A 16,979-nucleotide genomic window follows, 5' to 3' on the forward strand; every position below is an offset into this window, starting at 1 on the left:
TTTATTAACTCGTTTTTACAGTAATAACATAAGAAGTACAAGAATAATTTACACATTAAAAAACGGAGTCAATGTGGACCACACCACAGCATAATGCTGGAAATAGTTTCCAGCGCTGATTTTCAGTTGTACCCTCAGTAGGAACATATTACAATTAAAAAATACGTATACATAAATTAAAAAATACGTATATATTTAGGACTAGAAATAAAAAAATATCAGAAACCCTCTTTATCTAAGATTATTTTATACGTGTCAGCTTTATTAGAAAAAATAAAAAAAGTTATTTTAAGTTTTTACCTTATATTTTACCTTATAAGTGTGTAATAAAAAGACATGGCAAATGACAGGTATGTATAAAAAGTTATAGTTTATTCGTGAGTTGTTTTTTTCTGTGTTAATGTCTAGTTGATAACCTTAACTTTTGTACTAAATAAATATTCTAGCAAAATAATATAAATAAATTACGTATAACTTGTTACAAATACTAGCGTACTATATATAGGACAGTAGGATAATATACATGATTTTAGTACAATAATACAACTTTTTCTTTACAGACCGTTAGCTGCGCATGAAATTTTAGATGCTTTAGAAAATGTTTTTGATAATGAAGAAGATTATAGAGAACGACTGATATGTATTCTACCTCCTCCTGTTGATCCTGAATGTCTCACTGACGAAGATTCGGGTGAAGAAGATAATGTAACTTTGAATAATTTGCCACGAAACATTCTGCTTCAACCGGCTGAAGTAATGATTCAAGGGCAGATTATGGTGAGTGATACAGAAGAAGAACCTTCTGATTCATGGAGAAAACGGGACTTGGCAAAAAATCCCGTGAATTGGCCAGATGTTCAAGGCGCTTGCCAAGATAAGCGCCCAATTGAGTGGTTTGAAAACTTCTTAGATGAAGATGTTATTTCGTTGTTGGTGTCAGAGAGCAATAAATATGCTGTCAAAAAGAATTTGAATGGAGACATAACCACTGAAGATATGAAATGTTTCATCGGCATATTGTTGGTTAGTGGTTATTCACTACGTAGAAGAATGTATTGGGAGTCGATTACAGAACGACACATGACAACACGTTCATTATTGCTAAATGGCATGACAATAATATATTCAGTATTGCTTCAAATGCTGTAGGAATAAAAAACAATCTGCCAAACGCTTCTCACAAAGTGAAAAGAGAAACATTCTCATAGAAGAACCACATATGGTGTCCATCTATAACAAATATATGGGAGGAGTGGATCGGTCTGATGAAAATATTTCACATTACCGAATTGGTATACGAGGTAAGAAATGGTACATGCCGTTGCTCACACACATGATTGATCTTGCAGAACATAATGCATTGCAGTTATATAAAATAAATCATGGAAAACTGGATCATCTTGGCTTTCGCAGTGTGACAATTGCTTTGATTGAATCAAACAGAAAAAATGCCAAAAGAGGGCCTAGCCGACCCTCCGATCATGAACATGCTGATAGTCGTAAAGACCAAATGAATCATCTGGTTATTCCTCAATCGAAGCAAACACGCTGTAGTCAATGTCAAAAAAATGTTTGACACGTTGCAAGAAATGTGATGTTGGAGTGTGTGTCAAGTGTTTTGAAACATATCATTCATAAATAGTGTTAATCTAGTAAATTACATATAACAATGGGTAATATAATCAATAGTTATCTAATAAACTACACTTTTTGATTACATTCTGTTTTGTCATAAATGGTCTTTTATTTCCTCTTATTAACTGTCCTACATATAGGACGGCTGTTTTGAAAGCCTTTTAGTTTTTTTTCATAATTTTTTTTATTTATAAGATCTAATAAACTAAATAATGTAACTTTTTTTCAAAATTTTCAGAAAATTTTAGTTTCCGCATGGTTAATAATTGATATATTATACAATTAAAATAAAAATAATAATATCAAGAGAAAAAGTATATAAATAATGAAAAGTAAAATTATAATAATCGTAAAACATTATATACGTAATGGATAAAAGAGAAAATAAACAATTATAAAGAAATAAAAAAAAGAAAATACCCACAGTGATGCAGCACATTTCAAATAAGATCGTAATATTAAAATAAAAATATCCATAACACTTGCTTTCTGGTACCAGCAAATAGTTTCAGCCAAGGAAAATGTCGCCACCCACGCGATTTTATCGTTATTATCAATTATTTTTATATTCAAATGTAGTAAAAAACGTGGTTATTTCAATATAACAAACAGACACATTCGTTTTTATCCTTCATATGTATAGATGACTTTGTTAGAGTTATTTTAAATTATACATCAAGTATTATCATTAATTCGAGCCTCAAACAAATGCACAATGCACTATAAAAAACATTACGTACACATTACTGTTTGATTTCTCGAAAACAAAGTCATTATTTACGACTACATACCACTTTATAACAAAGTATTAGGGTGCAATTTTGCTGTTATCGATAGTAAAATGTTTGTGGCGTATTCGGTAGGTTCCCGTGTGACAGCGGGGTGGATGCGGCGGCCCATTGTGGGGTAACTTTATCATTTGCTCCCGTATTTATCAATCACTTTAATTTTTATTTCAACCGATTAAACAGTAACTTTGTGTAATTAAATATAGAGCAGTCTGTATAAGTCCAAAAAAGGGAACAAGTTTAAATTATTTGTCAAAGCAATGGAATTTAGCTTTTACTTTGTTTTACAATTTACTTTGTTTTATATTATTTTACAAGCTGTACCTTCGACTTCGTCCGCGTGGAATTTAACTTTATTTTTCTAAAATAAAAGTAGCCTAAGTTACTCCTTATTACATCAGCTACCTGCCAATAAAAGTCGCGTCAAAATCGGTGCAGCCATTTCAGAGATCAGCCGGAACAAACAGACAAGAACTGTAAAAAATGTTATTTTGGTGTATGTACCGTATTTATATTCATATGCATGTAGTAAAAAACTGTTATTTCAATATTCCAAACAGACACTCCAATTTTATTTATATGTATAGATGTAATACTAGACAACTGATATGAATACTTAGATACAATTGTTTTTTAGAAATACATAGAAAACACCCAGACCGATACAAACAATCATATTCATGAATACAAATGTTTGTACCGTGCGAGGAATCGAACTCGCGATCATATAATGTAAAGCTGTATGCTAAAGCTGTCGTAATTATTATGTATTCTATTATATAATTATTTTGATTGATCTTTCTATCAACAAATACAAAAGGAAAACGATGTCAAAGTGAGATTTATTTATTGTTATGTACCTACCACGGGTAATAGGATATTCAAGTGAAACTTCTATATCGGCGGGGTGTGTTAGGATTTTTCAGTCACGAAAAAGCGGTACTATCGCGAGGAGAGCTGGTGGTGGCAGAGAGAGAACTTCGGCAGCCGCGAGGATCGGACAGCGGAGAGTCCGCCATCGTGTTGTGAAAGAAAGAAACTTGTCTGTTGAAGTTTTTTTTTAATTGACTTGCTACTCGCCCCTGCTCGCACGCGTGTACATGTATTATATATAGAAACCCTCCTGAATTGAATCTTCTCCTCCCCTCTTCTCCTTCTCATCTCCTCTTGGATTCCTCTGTCTATTTAAAATTTGTTGCGTAGTTTTAAAGATTTAAGCATACTTAGGAACAGACAACGACAGCGACTTTGTTTTATACTATGTAACTAGCTACTCGCCCCTGCTTCGCCCGGGTCGTCAGCTACCTGCCAAAAAAAGTCCCGTCAAAATCGGTGCAGCCATTTCAGAGATTAGCCGGAACAAACAGACCGACAGACAGACAGACAAAAATTGTAAAAAAAAATATTTTGGTGTATACATCGTATCTATATTCATATACATGTAGCAAGAAACGTTTATTTCAATATTACAAACAGACACTCCAATTTTATTTATATGTATAGATGTATAGATGATGGTGGTAAAGGAATTTTGCACCCGCCTTGATCATTGGTTTACGGTGGCAGGTCGTCTAAATATAAATAAATAAATTATGTTACAATTTATTTATATAAAAATCCTTCAAAGCTCCACTCGTCAAGTTATAAGAACGGACAATACCTACCTAATACATACATCTCGGACATGTACTTGTGACGTGGGTGGATGCTGCAAGCCGTCCCACGCCGTCTTTCTAGTTTGCCTACACGTGCTCCACGTCTTGGCATAATGTATATTTCTAAAATATTTACCCTGTAATAGACAGGACAGAGATGTGTCAGCTCGAGTTGCGCATAATTCGAGTTAACTCGAGTTGGAAGAATTCAACTGGTAAATGAATGAATCAAGTGAAAGAGCGAGAGCATGATTCTGTCATCGAACAGACAATGACATGAAATTATTCGATCATTACATATCATACAATTTTCTCTCGTCACAAATATTGCGCATAATTCGAGTTAACTCGAGTTGAATTCTGCCAACTCGAGTTGGAAGAATTCAACTGGTAAATGAATGAATCAAGTGAAAGAGCGAGAGCATGATTCTGTCATCGAACTGACAATGACATGAAATTATTCGATCATTACATGTTATACAATTTTCACACGTCACAAATATTTCAATATTGATTTGAGGTTGTTTCATCATTTTTTTTCGCATATTCATCCGATTGTGTTATCACAGATAACACGAGTCAACTCGAGTAACCTAAATTTTAACTCGAGTTAACTCGAGTCATGTTTATTACGAGTTAGCACATCTCTAAGACAGGACTCACAGGATTACTCCCTCGTATCCTGTATCACAGAAAATATAATAATAGCCCGTTTAGTAAAAGAATTATAATCGAGTTTCTGACCAATTCGTTTTGGTTGTCACTATTTTTTAGAATACAAAGATTGAGTCATACTTGACATATATATGACTGTATAATTTAGTAAATAAAAATCTCTTTGACAGTTTCCACTTATGCCAATAGATGGCGTTACTATGCAATTTAAAACGCGCTATTAAGATTTTTTTTGTGTTTTTATATAGTCAAACGGAATCTTCGACCGCCCCCGGGCGCCCCTCCGATTGATCCCCCGTCCATTTCAAACGGGGATCGAAATTACGACGGCGTGAGCCGAGGTTCGAACCCCTAGTAGTGCCCTCAGACTAAAGTCGTATCCGTCAGGCAGGAGTTGACCTTCAGCCGCTTCATTAGGCCTTCCGTGGGTTTCCAAAGTCTAAAGCGTCTGACAATAAAAAGTATACATATATAAATATATATACCATTATTATCATTATCATATACATTATACTATAGCGGGGAGTCTATGATACAATTATAAATAAATCTCCACATAATAATCGCTTAACAACATATCAATTTACCACCTTATCATTGTGTTATCTCAATAAATCTTTTTGTTATGTTTAAGATAATTCTTTGTTGTTTGCGACGTTTGCATGACTTTTACTTTATTAATATATATAAATATAAATAAATATGTTTACATATATATTTATTACGATATTTTCAGGTATCTAGTTCTGTCTAGTAATAGTTTCTAAAATGGTACATTAGTATCAATAAAATTACAAGTCTTTGATACAAAATGTCATTTTATAGTTTTTTTAACATTTCACACAACTCCCTCTAGTCCCAAGTTAAGCTAGCTAAAGCTTGTGTTATGGGTACTAGATAACTGATACAAATACATAGATATATTTTTTATGGTAAATATAAAATATACATAGAAAACACTCAAACTGATACAATAATACTCAAGAATACAAAATGTTTGTGTCGCGACTGGATTCGAACCAGTGATCATCCGATATAAGACGGTGTGCTAAACCACTAGACCACCGAGATCATCGTTTTCATCAAGTGAATCTTTACTGTAACTCGAATACGTTTAAAATAGATGGGTACCTAAGGCTAAAATTGAAGATAGATGGATGGAAAATGATATATGAGATGGGAACGCTTGACAGGAGATAATATATTGCGTCGGCCCCAATTAATGTCACGAGATCGGAGTCATGGCGACGATGATCTTGCAAAAAGAATTCGCATTTGCCAAGAAAAATCTTTAAACTTCTGTGTTTAGTGTACATTATTTAAAGATAAAGAATGAATAAAGATAAAGAATCAATACATTAGAGGAAGTATGAAAGTGGCACCAGTGTCAGAGAGGTTGAAGAGTAATCGTCTATCATGGTATGGACATGTAATGCGTAGGAACGAGGATAATATTTTAAGAAAGGTGTTACATATGAATGTGGATGGTTATAAGGGCAGAAGGCCGAAAAGAGATGGATGGACTGTGTGAGAGATGATATGGTAAGAAAGGAAGTAAAACGCGATGACTGCGAACAGTGATGAATGGAAGCGAAAAACATATTACGCCGACCACAAATAAATGGGATAAGGAAGAAGCAGATGATGATATTTAAATATAACCGGGTCTAAACACGAATAATTTTATAGCAAATAGAGATATTTACACGTTACTCGACGTTTCGACTAGGTAGCACTAGCCGTGGTCACGAGCTGACTGGAGTAACAGCGACGTCGATGTAGATAGGTGATAGCAGTTTTTTCTTCATCTACCGTCACTAGATTGTTCAACGAAAGTTTGCGACACAACACTCACGGTATCCGTGACATTACATCGCTGTTTGCTAACCTTTCACGCAAAAACTACTGTATGGATTTTAATGAAACTTTACAATAACATAGCTTATACATCAAAATAAAATGTAAGTTACATTTGGGGGTGAAAACGCTAGTATGAAATAAAGTTTAATATTAAAACATCTTTATAACCTCATGGTACAAGTACCTACATGAATAATTAATAATAAAACATTTTTTTTGGCAAATAATGAGAATAACAGATTTAATTATTTATATATATTTAGTTCTACCGTCGACTCAGTATTGTTTACTAACTAGCTACACTCCCGACTTCGTCCGCATGGAATTTAACTTTAAGTTTCTAAAATAAAAGTAGCCTAAGTTACTCCTTATTACATTAGCTACCTGCCAAAAAAAACTCTGACAAAATCGGTGCACCCATTTCAGAGATTAGCCGCAACAAACAGACAGACAAGAATTGTAAAAAAAAATATTTATATTCACATGCATGTAGTAAAAAACGGTTATTTCAATATTACAAACAGACACTCCAATTATATTTATACGTATAGATGTGGCTGTAATCGTTACACTATCCTACTTTGTAAAATATTATTTTTGAGTTCCAATTAAGAAATATAATATTGTATTATATTAGAATTTCACGCAGGATCCCAGTAGCTGTACCTAACAATAATAGTAAAATTTCACGGCGACTCATTCCCCCACCGAGGCGTGTCCCCTCACAAGGCACAAGGATGCGACGCGTGCGCAGCGCGTGTGAGTGCGGGCGCGCGTGTGCTCACACGCCGCCACAATTGGTAGGAAATCGTTTTGTTTACCTCGATGACGTATGACAAGGCGACAGGTCATTTAATGTATTTAAAAAAACCCTCATATAATATATTAAACTATATTATATGACGACCTCGATGGTCTAGCGGTCAAGCACACCGCTTTACGACCGATAGTCGCGGGTTCGATTTCTCGCACGTCACAAACATTTGTATCCATGAGTATGATTGTTTGTATCGGTCTGGTGTTTTCTATGTATAATATGTATGTATTTACAAAAAAAATATATCTATGTATATGCATCAGTTATCTAGTACCCATAACACAAGCTTTTGCTAGCTTAACTTGGGTCTAGATGGCGCTGTGTGAATTGTTCTGAGATTATTATTATTATTATATGAGGGTTTTTTAATGAATGATAATGAAATGATGCACCTCCCTGCGCTAACGGTATATGCTAGTGGATGAAACACCAGTGGATGAAATGAAATGAAATGATTTTATTTTGCGAGAAATGTGGTGTGCACAGATGTTATAGATGGATAACTTCCACAAAGTTAATAATAATATAAATAATAATATTTATTTACTGCCAGAACAAAAGATATACATACATTTGAGTTCGTACAGTTTGTTGAACAAAAACTATATAAAAAAATGAACCTCTTAAACTACGTATAAAATAGCAACAGTAGTACCTCATACTGCGTATTCTGGACAAAAGGGGCTGACTCAGCTGACGCTGTGTGACTCTTATTTCAACTAAGTTCTCGTTTAATTTGGGTATCTAGTAATTCTCGTTTCAAACTATATTTAAAGTCAAGTGATTGGACATCACTTGGAGTAGAGTGCATCACTACAGCAGAAAGCGTCGCTTATTGTGTACAATCGAATAGTTCATTATTATTATAAAGAATCACTGCTTTTTTCACTACAATTATAATTTTTAATCACTATGAATTAGTCAGTTAGCCCATTGTGATGAAGTCGCTTAATTTATAGAGAATACCGCGTGATACATAGCTAGTCTGATGTAGTATTTTTATAATTTACTACCTACTCGCCCCGGTGTACATGTATTACATATATGAACGTTCCTCTAAAATCACTATATCTATTAAAAAAAACCGCTTCTAAATCCGTTGCTTTAAGGATTTAAGCATATATAGGGACGGACAGACAGCGACAGCGACTTTTCGACTATGTAGTGATGATGATTGACAATCTCTTTCCCCCACGGTGATTTGAGTGTTCGGAAGGGGTTAGACCCAAATGAAATTAGTTCATACTTATGACGGCTTCGATAGTCTAATGGATTAGTAGATACCCGCTTTAGTCCCGAGCGTAGTGCGTTTGATTCTGTATGTATTTACTAAAAATGTATGTCCAGTAATTCTACCAGCTGTATCGTACTCACAAGCTTACCGGGGGGAAGGGGATTGATAGTAATGGGAACTAGGAGTTACTAGTTCCATTGCTAGCAATGTTATGTGTACTAGATAACTGATACAAGTACATTTTTTTTATTCGTAAATACATACATATTATACATAGAAAACACCCAGACCGATATAAACGATCATATTCATGAATACAAACGTTTGTACCGTGCGAGGAATTGAACCCGCGACCATTGATGGTGTGCTAAACCGCTAGACCACCGAGGCCGTCAAAGTTATCTATAGTCGTATTTTTAATTAGACGAAGCTAGCTGACAGTAGCTAATGTCACATTGTAAAATAATGTTGCCATATTTAAAGTAATAGTGATGCGTTCAGTTCTCAGTTAGATGAATGAACAATGAGTGTGAATAGTTAATCATTACAAACTACAAAAGAAAATTGTATAAAGATTTTTATAATACTAGTAACTACAATTATTTTTTTTATTACAAAAAAGTGCCAACACAAATCAACGTCGCGAGCGTTTCGCCATTTTGTTCGTAATTCGGCTTTAACCTCTGGTCTGAGAGCACCAATGTTTTTTTTTGCGCTCACGCTGTTTTATTAAGTTTTTCCTCATGTTGTGTTTGTGGTAATTGTTGGGTATATTGTATATTTACTATATGGTTTCATACAAACAATATGGATCCTCAACCAAGCACGTCAAGCTAAAGCTTGTCTCCAAGAAAGACGTTACCGAAAAGCTTATGATACACAACGTCTACAAATACGTATTTGAGAAAGCTGCTTCACTATTACCTATTGAGGCTCCCAAAAAAACAAATGTATTTCGAAAACAGCTGACATTTTGGGAATTGGTGTGACCTCAGTCTACAATGTATTAAAATAATACAAAGTGAACAATTTCAGTCTCCGGAGAAACGTGGAGCGAAACACTGTTTCAAAGATAAATTATTATCAATTTTTAGACAGATTTATAATTAATGTCACTGAAAGCGACAATGATTTTTTTATCTGATGATGAATAAAAACAAATTTTGTAATAAGCGCAGTTTTTTATTTTTATTATAACTATATTATGTTATATATTGTTATATTTTGTACATCTATAGATTCAATTACATTATGAATTGTAATTAGGACAGTCTTAAAAGTTTCACGCAATTTTTTCTTTACGTTTAAAATACTCGGTATTCAGTATAGGTAGATACAATGAACATAATCGTCGTAAACTCGTTGGTATGTATAAAGCACGGCTAAAATTCAAACCCCGTACCCGATATCGGCAGTTCGGCACATATGATGAACTATTCACTAGACGATCGAGGAAAATTCCATTAATTCAGGAGTTTTTTCAATGATTCACTTTGTCACAACACTATTTTTATTTCATCAAATACTGACAACACAGTAAACGTCAGTTGACTTCGTCTAATTAAAAATATGACTATAGCATTACACTACGAACGATAGGAACAGAGCAGCAATGTGAAAATATTGCAAAATGGAGGAAAATGTGACATATACGAATAGTCGAGTCAGCTAGTAAAAAATGAAATAGATTTTTATATACTTTATTTTATTCTTTTTATACAAAAATTGTAAACAATCACTTCCGTTTCTCTATTCCTTGCAATTATTTGTCGTGGCTTGATCTCGAGTGTAGTATTTATCATGAAGAATGAGAATGAAGAATGAGAATGAAGACTGAGAATCATTCTCATTCGTCATTCTCATTCTTTATTATATTTCTTCAGTCTCAGTCACCATTCTCATTCTTCAATCTCATTCTGAATGAAGAATAAGAATGTTGAATGAGCATGAAGAACGAAGAATATGAATGACGAATGAGAATGAGGAATATGAATGACGAATGAGAATGACGAAATAGAATGAAGACTGAGAATGATGACTGAAAATGAAGACTAAGAAAAAAGAATGAGGAGGATTAGGATGAGAATGAGGTGAGTATGAGGATGAGGATTCTCATTCTTCATTCTCAGTCTTCATTCTCATTCGTCATTCAGAATGAGATTGAAGAATGATGACTGAGAATGAAGAATGAGAATAATGACTGAGAATGAAGAATGAGAATAATGACTGAGGATGAAGAATGAGAATGACGAATGGGAATGAAGAATGAGAATGAAGAATTCCTTGTCCTCCTCATTCTTAGAGAATGAGGAGGACAAGGAATTCTTCGTTCGTCATTCTCATTCTTTATTCTATTTCTTCAGTCTCAGTCATCATTCTCATTCTTCAATCTCATTCTGAATGAAGAATAAGAATGAAGAATGCGAATGTTGAATGAGAATGAAGAACGAAGAATAAGAATGAGGATTGAGAATGACGAATGAGAATGAAGAATGAAAATGAAGAATGAGAATGACGAATGAGAATGAAGAATGAGAATGAATAATTCCTTGTCCTCCTCATTCTCTAAGAATGAGGAATATGAATGACGAATGAGAATGAGGAATATGAATGACGAATGAGAATGACGAATGAAGATGTGTATGAGGATGAGACTGAAGAATGAAGACTGAGAAATGAGAATGATGAGGATGAGGATGATTTTCATTCTTCATTGTTATCCTTCATTCTCATTCTTCATTCTCATTCTCATTATTCAGTGTCATCCTCATTCTCACCTCATTCTCATCCTCATCCTCCTCATTCTTTTTTCTTAGTCTTCATTTTCAGTCATCATTCTCAGTCTTCATTCTTATTCATCATTCTCGTTCTTGTATGAAGAATGAGAATGAAGAATTCCTCGTCCGTTCGTCCGTCCGTCCGTCGAAATTCTCGCTGTTTGTGTATGAAGAATGAGAATGAAGAATTCCTCGTCCTCCTCATTCTCAGTCTTCATTCTCATTCTTCATTTTCATTCGTCATTCTCATTCGTCATTCATATTCCTCATTCTCATTCGTCATTCATATTCCTCATTCTTAGAGAATGAGGAGGACAAGGAATTCTTCATTCTCATTCGTCATTCTCATTCGTCATTCACATTATTCATTCTCAGTCATCATTCTCAGTCTTCATTCTCATTCTTCATTCTTATTCATCATTCTCGTTCTTCATTCTCAGTCCTCATTCTTATTCGTCATTATCATTCTTCATTCTATTTCTTCATTCTCATTCTGAATGAAGAATAAGAACGAAGAATGAGATTGTTGAATGAGAATGAAGAACGAAGAATAAGAATGAGGAATATGAATGACGAATGAGAATGAGGAGGATGAGGAATTCTTCATTCTCATTCTTCATTCAAATTCATCATTCTTATTTTTCATTCTCATTCGTTTTCTCATTCATCATTCTCATTCGTTATTCTCATTCTTCATTCTCAGTCATTATTATCATTCTTCAATCTCATTCTAAATGAAGAATAAGAATGAAGAATGAGAATTTTGAATGAGAATGAAGAACGAAGAATAAGAATGAGGATAGAGAATGACGAATGAGAATGAATAATGAGAATGAAGAATGAAAATGAAGAATGAGAATGAAGACTGAGAATGAAGAATGAGAATCCTCATCCTCATTCTCACCTCATTCTCATCCTAATCCTCCTCATTCTTTTTTCTTAGTCTTCATTTTCAGTCATCATTCTCAGTCTTCATTCTATTTCGTCATTCTCATTCGTCATTCATATTCCTCATTCTTATTCTTCGTTCTTCATGCTCATTCAACATTCTTATTCTTCATTCAGAATGAGAATGATGACTGAGACTGAAGAAATAGAATAAAGAATGAGAATGACAAATGAGAATGATTCTCAGTCTTCATTCTCATTCTTCATTTTCATTCTTCATTTTCATTCTTCATTCTCATTCTTCATTCTTATTCTTCGTTCTTCATTCTCATTCAACATTCTCATTCTTCATTCTTATTCTTCATTCAGAATGAGATTGAAGAATGATGACTGAGAATGAATAATGTGAATGACGAATGAGAATGATGACTGAGAATGAAGAATAAGAATGAAGAATGAGTATAATGACTGAGAATGAAGACTAAGAAAAAAGGATGAGGAGGATGAGGATGAGAATGAGGTGAGAATGAGGATGACACTGAATAATGAGAATGAGAATGAAGAATGAGAATGAAGAATAACAATGAAGAATGAAAATCATCCTCATCCTCATCATTCTCATTTCTCAGTCTTCATTCTTCAGTCTCATCCTCATACACATCTTCATTCGTCATTCTCATTCGTCATTCATATTCCTCATTCTCATTCGTCATTCATATTCCTCATTCTTTGAGAATGAGGAGGACAAGGAATTATTCATTCTCATTCTTCATTCTCATTCCTCATTCTTATTCTTCGTTCTTCATTCTCATTCAAAAATCTCATTCTTCATTCTTATTCTTCATTTAGAATGAGATTGAAGAATGATAATAATGACTGAGAACGAAGAATGAGAATGACGAATGAGAATGATGAATGAGAAAACGAATGAGAATGAAGACTGAGAATCATTCTCATTCGTCATTCTCATTCTTTATTCTATTTCTTCAGTCTCAGTCATCATTCTCATTCTTCAATCTCATTCTGAATGAAGAATAAGAATGATTATGAATGACGAATGAGAATGACGAAATAGAATGAAGACTGAGAATGATGACTGAAAATGAAGACTAAGAAAAAAGAATGAGGAGGATTAGGATGAGAATGAGATGAAAATGACGATGAGGATTCTCATTTTTCATTCTCAGTCTTCATTCTCATTATCATTCAGAATGAGATTGAAGAATGATGCCTGAGAATAAATAATGTGAATGACGAATGAGAATAATGAATGAGAATGAAGAATGAAAATGAAGAATGAAAATGGATAAATGAGTTTGAAGAATGAGAATGACGAATGAGAATGAAGAATGAGAATGAAGAATTCCTTGTCCTCCTCATTCTCTAAGAATGAGGAATATGAATGACGAATGAGAATGACGAATGAAAATGAAGAATGATAATGAAGACTGAGAATGAGGAGGACGAGGAATTCTTCATTCTCATTCTTCATTCAAATTCATCATTCATTCTTCATTCTCATTCGTCATTCTCATTCGTCATTCTCATTCTTCATTCTCAGTCATTATTTTCATTATTCATTCTCATTGTTCATTCTCAGTCTTCATTCTCATTTTTCATTCTCATTCTTCATATTCATTCTTCATTTTCATTCGTCAATTCATATTCTTCATTCTCATTCATCATTCTCATTCGTCATTCACATTATTCATTCTCAGTCATCATTCTTCAATCTCATTCTGAATGAAGAATAAGAATGAAGAATGAGAATGTTGAATGAGAATGAAGAACGAAGAATAAGAATGAGGATTGAGAATGACGAATGAGAATGAAGAATGAAAATGAAGAATGAGAATGAAGACTGAGAATCATTCTCATTCTTTATTCTATTTCTTCAGTCTCAGTCATCATTCTCATTCTTCAATCTCATTCTGAATGAAGAATAAGAATGTTGAATGAGCATGAAGAATGAAGAATAAGAATGAGGAATATGAATGACGAATGAGAATGACGAAATAGAATGAAGACTGAGAGTGATGACTGAAAATGAAGACTAAAAAAAAAGAATGAGGAGGATTAGGATGAGAATGAGGTGAGAATGAGGATGAGGATTCTCATTCTTCATAATTATTCTCATTCGTCATTCTCTATCCTCATTCTTATGTTCTTCATTCTCATATTCATTCTTCATTCTTATTCTTCATTTAGAATGAGATTGAAGAATGATAATAATGACTGAGAATGAAGAATGAGAATAACGAATGAGAATGATGAATGAGAAAACGAATGAGAATGAAAAATAAGAATGATGAATTTGAATGAAGAATGAGAATGAAGAATCCTCATCCTCCTCATTCTCATCGATTCATATTCCTCATTCTTATTCTTCGAGATCTCATTCTTCGTTCTTATTCTTCATTCAGAATGAGAATGAAGAAATAGAATGAAGAATGATAATGACGAATAAGAATGAAGAATGAGAATGACGAATGAGAATGAAGAATAAAATTAAGAATGAGAATGAAGAATGAGAATAGTGACTGAGAATGAAGAATGAGAATGAAGAATGAGAATGAAGACTGAGAATGATGACTGAAAATGAAGACTAAGAAAAAAGAATGAGGAGGATGAGGATGAGAATGAGGTGAGAATGAGGATGACACTGAATAATGAGAATGAGAATGAAGAATAAGAATGAAGAATAACAATGAAGAATGAAAATCATCCTCATCCTCATCATTCTCATTTCTCAGTCTTCATTCTTCAGTCTCATCCTCATACACATCTTCATCTTCATCCTCCTCATTCTCATTCTTCATTCGCATCCAACATTCTCATTTCTCAATCTCATCCTCACTTTCATTCTTCACTCTCATTCCTCATTCTCAAATGAGGAATGAGAGTGAAGAATGTTGGATGCGAATGAAGAATAAAGAACTCATTCCTCATTCTTCATTCGCATCCAACATTCTCATTCTTCAATCTCATTCTGCATTGTTATTCTTCATTCTCATTCTCATTATTCAGTCTCATCCTCATTGAGAATGAGGATGAGACTGAATAATTCATTCTCACCTCATTCTCATCCTCATCCTCCTCATTCTTTTTTCTTAGTCTTCATTTTCAGTCATCATTCTCATTCGTCATTCATATTCCTCATTCTTATTCTTCGTTCTTCATTCTCAATCAACATTCTCATTCTTCATTCTTATCCTTAATTCAGAATGAGATTGAAGAATAAGAATGAAGAATGCGAATGACGATTGAGAATGAAGAATGAGAATGACGAATGAGAATGAAGACTGAGAATGAAGAATGAGAATGAAGAACGAAGAATAAGAATGAGGAATGAGAATGAAGAGAATGATCATTCTCATTCTTCATTCTTATTCTTCATTCTCATTCTTCATTCTTATTCATCATTCGCAGCCTTCATTCTCAGTCTTCATTCTCATTCTTCATTCTCATTCTTCAGTCTCATCCTCATTCATATCTTCATCCTCATCCTCCTCATTCTTCATTCTCGTTCTTCATTTTCATTCTTCATTCTCATTCGTCATTCTCAGTCTTCATTCTCATTCTCATTCTTCATTTTTAGATAAGTTTTCATTCGATTTAGATCATTATCTCTAATACCATAATGTTCGAACTCTTACAAGTGTTTTATGATCTACGCAATCAAACGCCTTCGATAAGTCACAAAAAACGTCGAGAGATCCTGTGAGTTCTCCCATGATTTGAATATATGTGTAATAAGCGCTACACCTGCATCAGTAGTAGACTTGCCGGCAGTGAAACCATATTGCTGACTGTGAAGCAGTCCGTTATCCCTGAAGTATTTTATCATTTGATTAAACACAATGTTTTCAAATACTTTACTTAGAACTGGCAAAATAAAAATTGGTCTATAGTTGCCTAGCTCAAATCTATCTCCTGATTTCATTAAGGGGGTCTTCCTATGTGACGGCCTGTTTTTTAGGGATATTTTAGGATTTTTTTTCTACGACCAGTAAATATTTAGAGCTTCAAGTTTTTTATCATTTATTAACACATATTTGGACAGTATAAATATAAAATTTCAGCTAAAAATATTCAGTCTTCATCTGAACACCCCCGCCTCACTTCCTTCACGATTCCGGCTGATCGGCTTATCTGAAAAAAAAAAAAAACGGCGTTTTAATTTGTAGACCTATAATCAAATGAATATAAAAAAAATTGGATTTTTGATAGACATTTGAAATAAAAGTTGCAAATTAGGCGTTTTTTTTTTTTGTTTTTTGGTATAAAAAAATCGAAGTTTTGAAAATTTTCGTTTGATAATAGTTCATTCCTTGCATTTACATATATTGAGTGTGCCCTGTAAATTTCAAGTAATTCGGTCCAGCCGTTTCTGAGATACAATGGAGGAAAGTTTGAAAAACACAGTTTTGAGAAAAACGCGTTTAAAGTTTCAAGTCCGTTAAAAACTATTAAAATATCAACTTACTCTCAATCGGCGATGCCTGGTCCATAGAGTATTCCTTCCTCTTCCTCGTGAAACTCTTTTAAAGCAGATTGTTCAGCTCTTGAGTCAATCCTGGATTTAACGACATCATTACGCGCCGCTCTAAGATTCGCTTTTCATAATGTCTCAACATACTTGGGCTTCAC

This window comes from Achroia grisella, unplaced genomic scaffold (assembly GCF_030625045.1).
Source record: "Achroia grisella isolate CSIRO2021 unplaced genomic scaffold, CSIRO_AGI_Agris_v1 utg1056, whole genome shotgun sequence".
Lineage (NCBI taxonomy): Eukaryota > Metazoa > Arthropoda > Insecta > Lepidoptera > Pyralidae > Achroia > Achroia grisella.